Here is a 5,000-nt window from a genome sequence, read left to right on the forward strand (position 1 = left end):
GACCTGCTTTGTGCTGATTTCCCTGCCTCCCTCCCTCCCCCCCAGGACTTCCTTCTGAACACCTTTGTCGTTTGAGCGAGGGCCAAAAGCCTGCCTGTGAAAGGGAAGGATCAGCCGGTCAGCCCCCTGCTGGTCGCTGCTGCCAGTGCAGCAGGCGTGCGTGTGTCCTCGGCCTCGTGTCCAGGTCCCTCAGGGACTTGAGGCAGCTCTCCCCGGTGGTCTCGTGGTCAGGACCGGGCTTCGAATCCCAGTCGGGGGGGGATGACTTTCTGCTGCAGATTAATTGGCATGAAGGAAAGTCTCCCCTCCTGAGCGTAAAGCTCCACCCTCACCACCACCACCACCGCCTTTTCCTCCCCTTGACAAACGGACAGACAGACAGTCAGACAGTCAGTCCAGTTCGGGAGCGCAGCTTTCATTAAGCAATGGCGTTTGTGACAACTCATCGTCTGACAGGTTGATGATTTCCCCACACGCCTCCTGCCGAATAAAAGGCTCACCCTCCCGGACACTACCCCCAGAATCACCCCCCCCCCCCCCCGGGGTGAATATTAAGCCCGAGAACACCGACTGTAACCAACCGCAGTGAAAAGTTGAAGTGGCAACTCATTAACCAGATTTATTTTGGGCAACTCATTAACCAGATTTTTTGTTCATTTGGTTTATGAGTTGCCAAGTGTAAATCTGGTTAATGAGTTGCCACTTCAACTTTTCACTGCGGTTGGTTACAGTCGGTGTTCTCGGGCTTAATATTCGCCCTGGGGGGGGGGGGTGTATAGCGGGCGATGGCCGGTGTGGAGTGCGTTTTTTGGGGGTTGATTTTCACTTTGCCTCGCTGGTGGAATTTGTGGGAGGCAGGCAAGGGGATTGGTGTGGGCTGGTGGGCGGCAAGGGAGATGCTTGCTTCGGGGTGTTATCCTCACTTTGGTCCGCTGGTGAGAGTAGGCAGCGGCAGGCTGGCAGGCAGGCAAGTGTGATGTAGTGTGGGGTGCGGTGCAGTGCAGTGCAGTGCGGTGCTGCCCTGTCGTTTATGAAAGGTTGTAATGACACTGCTTTGCAGCTGACCATATCCACTGATTTGTGACGCCCGTATGGAGGCTGATATCTCAGGAGGGCCGAGGCCGATTTCCTCCGGGGACGGCTCGTCGCGTGCGGCAGGACGAGGCGCAGCGGACGGTACCGTGCGCTCGGAGGTGCGGCGCTGCCCGCCGGAGGTACAGCGAAAGGCTGCAAACCGCTTTCCGCCTGCTAACTCGGCGGCCGTCAGACCGACCGACTCCGCTTTACCACCGGAGCTAGAGTCGGGCAAGGGGCACCGAAGGGTACCGGAAGGATCGCGTTCGCACGACGGGAAGTCGACTAGCGGGCCGCCGAAAGCGAGCCGGGGGCCCCCGGTTTTTCTGTCCCACCTGGAGACTGATATCTCAGGAAGGCCGAGGCCGATTTCCTCCGGGGACGGCTCGTCGCGTGCGGCAGGACGAGGCGCAGCGGACGGTACCGAGCGCTCGGAGGTGCGGCGCTGCCCGCCGGAGGTACAGCGAAAGTCTGCGAACCGCTTTCCGCCTCCTCTCACCGCACGGCTCTCCTTTTCACCCACTGGCGGATTTTCACCCTCCGACTGCTCGCTACCGTCCGCTGCGCCTGGTCCGGGCCCTGTCCATTGTCATGTTAATGGCAGGGCGGGGCAGGACTGCTTTCACCAGGAACCCGGTTTTCTGGGTCAGAGGTTCCAGGGGACCTGTTTTGTGCGGACTTCCCTGTGTCCGTCCCTCCCTGCCTGCCTTCCCCCCAGGACTTCCTTCTGAACACCTTTGTCGTTTGAGCGAGGGCCAAAAGCCTGCCTGTGAAAGGGAAGGATCAGCCGGTCAGCCCCCTGTTGGTCGCTGCTGCCAGTGCAGCAGGCGTGCGTGTGTCCTCGGCCTCGTGTCCAGGTCCCTCAGGGACTTGAGGCAACTCTCCCCGGTGGTCTCGTGGTCAGGACCGGGCTTCGAATCCCGGTCGGGGGGGATGACATTCTGCTGCAGATTAATTGGCATGAAGGAAAGTCTCCCCTCCTGAGCGTAAAGCTCCACCCTCACCACCACCGCCGCCTTTTCCACCCCTTGACAAACAGACAGACAGACAGACAGACAGTCAGTCAGTCCAGTTCGGGAGCGCAGCTTTCATTTGGAAGCAGACCCTGCTTGTTTAAAGTCAACGACGCCAAGTTATTTTGCACTTTGAACTATATCGCTACGTGCGAGCGGCACTCAGCCTTGGAGAAGAAAAAAATACCACTGAGCTGAGAAAGTTCTTTTTAAAACGGTTTCCTTCCACAGCAGCTCTGAGTGTGAGAGAGAGAGAGAGAGAGAGAGAGAGAGATATCAGCTTTATTCTCAGTAATAATACACACACACACACACACACACACACACACACACACAGACACTGGGAAAGAGCTGATTTTCCTTTTGAATATCTCCCCACGGGGAGCTGCACCGTTCCCAGAAACACTGCAATACTGGGTCGATGCGTGGAGTGGACGGAGCAAGCCCCTATTCCATCTCCCAGTTCTAAAAATCAATTAAAAATAATAATAAATAATATGTGTGTGTGTGTGTGTGTGTGTGTCGGTGTCAGTATCAGTCAGTCAGTCAGTGTCTCTCTCTCTCTCTCTCTCTCTCACTCAGAGCTGCTGTGGAAGGAAACTTTTTTAAAAAGAACTTGCATATTGAAAGAAAGATGTGTCTCAAGCTGCCGGGCCCTGTCCATTGTCATGTCAATGGCAGGACTGCTTTCACCAGGAACCCGTTTTTCTGGGTCAGAGGTTCCAGGGGACCTGTTTTGTGCGGACTTCCCTGTGTCCGTCCCTCCCTGCCTGCCTTCCCCCCAGGACTTCCTTCTGAACAGCTTTGTCGTTTAAAATAATAATAAATAATATGTGTGTGTGTGTGTGTGTGTGTGTGTGTGTGTGTGTCGGTGTCAGTATCAGTCAGTGAGTCAGTGTCTCTCTCTCTCTCTCTCTCTCTCTCTCACTCAGAGCTGCTGTGGAAGGAAACTTTTTTAAAAAGAACTTGCATATTGAAAGAAAGATGTGTCTCAAGCTGCCGGGCCCTGTCCATTGTCATGTCAATGGCAGGACTGCTTTCACCAGGAACCCGGTTTTGTGGGTCAGAGGTTCCAGGGGACCTGTTTTGTGCGGACTTCCCTGTGTCCGTCCCTCCCTGCCTGCCTTCCCCCCAGGACTTCCTTCTGAACACCTTTGTCGTTTGAGCGAGGGCCAAAAGCCTGCCTGTGAAAGGGAAGGATCAGCCGGTCAGCCCCCTGTTGGTCGCTGCTGCCAGTGCAGCAGGCGTGCGTGTGTATTCGGCCTCGTGTCCAGGTCCCTCAGGGACTTGAGGCAACTCTCCCCGGTGGTCTCGTGGTCAGGACCGGGCTTCGAATCCCGGTCGGGGGGGGATGACTTTCTGCTGCAGATTAATTGGCACCTCTGAAAGAAAATCTCCCCTCCTGAGCGTAAAGCTCCACCCTCACCACCACCGCCGCCTTTTCCTCCCCTTGACAAACAGACAGACAGACAGTCAGTCAGTCAGTCCAGTTCGGGAGCGCAGCTTTCATTTGGAAGCAGACCCTGCTTGTTTCAAGTCAACGACGCCAAGTTATTTTGCACTTTGAATTATATCGCTCCGTGCGAGCGGCACTCAGCCTTGGAGAAGAAAAAAATACCACTGAGCTGAGAAAGGTCTTTTTAAAACGGTTTCCTTCCACAGCAGCTCTGAGTGTAAGAGAGAGAGAGAGAGAGAGAGATCAGCTTTATTCTCAGTAATAATACACACACACACACACACACACACACACACACAGAGACACTGGGAAAGAGCTGTTTTTCCTTTTGAATATCTCCCCACAGGGAGGTGCACCGTTCCCAGAGACACTGCAATACTGGGTCGATGCGTGGAGTGGACGGAGCAAGCCCCTAGTCCATCTCCCTGTTCCAAAAATCAATTTAATATATGGTCCCCAGATAGGGGACGTATCAGATATTAAACTGATAAGAACAGATACTACACTTGATCTTAGCCAAAAGGCCGAGAAGCGATACCGCGCTCGATGCGAATTGATCTCGGGTCCTGTTTGCCCTCCCTCTTTGTTCTCTGGCTGCCGGTGTTGAAAGCAGTCTCGAAGCACTGCCGTTCTCTCCCACTCTGGCCACATTTTTTGCCACCGTTTCTAATTGCAACAGTGGATGAGTTTAAAGAAGTTGCCGTTTTTTCCTTTCTTGCCAGGATTGCTTGACAGATTGGTAAATTTGCCAGTAGGCCACCATTGTCATGTTAATGGCAGGGCGGGGCAGGACTGCTTTCACCAGGAACCCGGTTTTCTGGGTCAGAGGTTCCAGGGGACCTGTTTTGTGCGGACTTCCCTGTGTCCGTCCCTCCCTGCCTGCCTTCCCCCCAGGACTTCCTTCTGAACACCTTTGTCGTTTCAGCGAGGGCCAAAAGCCTGCCTGTGAAAGGGAAGGATCAGCCGGTCAGCCCCCTGTTGGTCGCTGCTGCCAGTGCAGCAGGCGTGCGTGTGTATTCGGCCTCGTGTCCAGGTCCCTCAGGGACTTGAGGCAACTCTCCCCGGTGGTCTCGTGGTCAGGACCGGGCTTCGAATCCCGGTCGGGGGGGATGACTTTCTGCTGCAGATTAATTGGCACCTCTGAAAGAAAGTCTCCCCTCCTGAGCGTAAAGCTCCACCCTCACCACCACCGGCGCCTTTTCCACCCCTTGACAAACAGACAGACAGACAGACAGTCAGTCAGTCCAGTTCGGGAGCGCAGCTTTCATTTGGAAGCAGACCCTGCTTGTTTAAAGTCAACGACGCCAAGTTATTTTGCACTTTGAATTATATCGCTCCGTGCGAGCGGCACTCAGCCTTGGAGAAGAAAAAAATACCACTGAGCTGAGAAAGTTCTTTTTAAAACGGTTTCCTTCCACAGCAGCTCTGAGTGAGAGAGAGAGAGAGAGAGAGATATC

General features: G+C 54.6%; 1 non-coding gene and 1 pseudogene across 1 annotated transcript; both read right to left on the reverse strand.

Moving 5' to 3' along the window:
• Positions 1-2,467: 2,467 nt before the first annotated feature.
• On the reverse strand, positions 2,468-2,584 carry LOC137329299 (U2 spliceosomal RNA; annotated as a pseudogene).
• Positions 2,585-3,888: 1,304 nt separating this feature from the next.
• On the reverse strand, positions 3,889-4,079 carry LOC137330665 (U2 spliceosomal RNA). The gene has a single exon (XR_010965093.1). It is a non-coding gene; the product is annotated as a U2 spliceosomal RNA (small nuclear RNA).
• Positions 4,080-5,000: the final 921 nt, after the last annotated feature.

Source organism: Heptranchias perlo, chromosome 12, assembly GCF_035084215.1.
Source record: "Heptranchias perlo isolate sHepPer1 chromosome 12, sHepPer1.hap1, whole genome shotgun sequence".
Lineage (NCBI taxonomy): Eukaryota > Metazoa > Chordata > Chondrichthyes > Hexanchiformes > Hexanchidae > Heptranchias > Heptranchias perlo.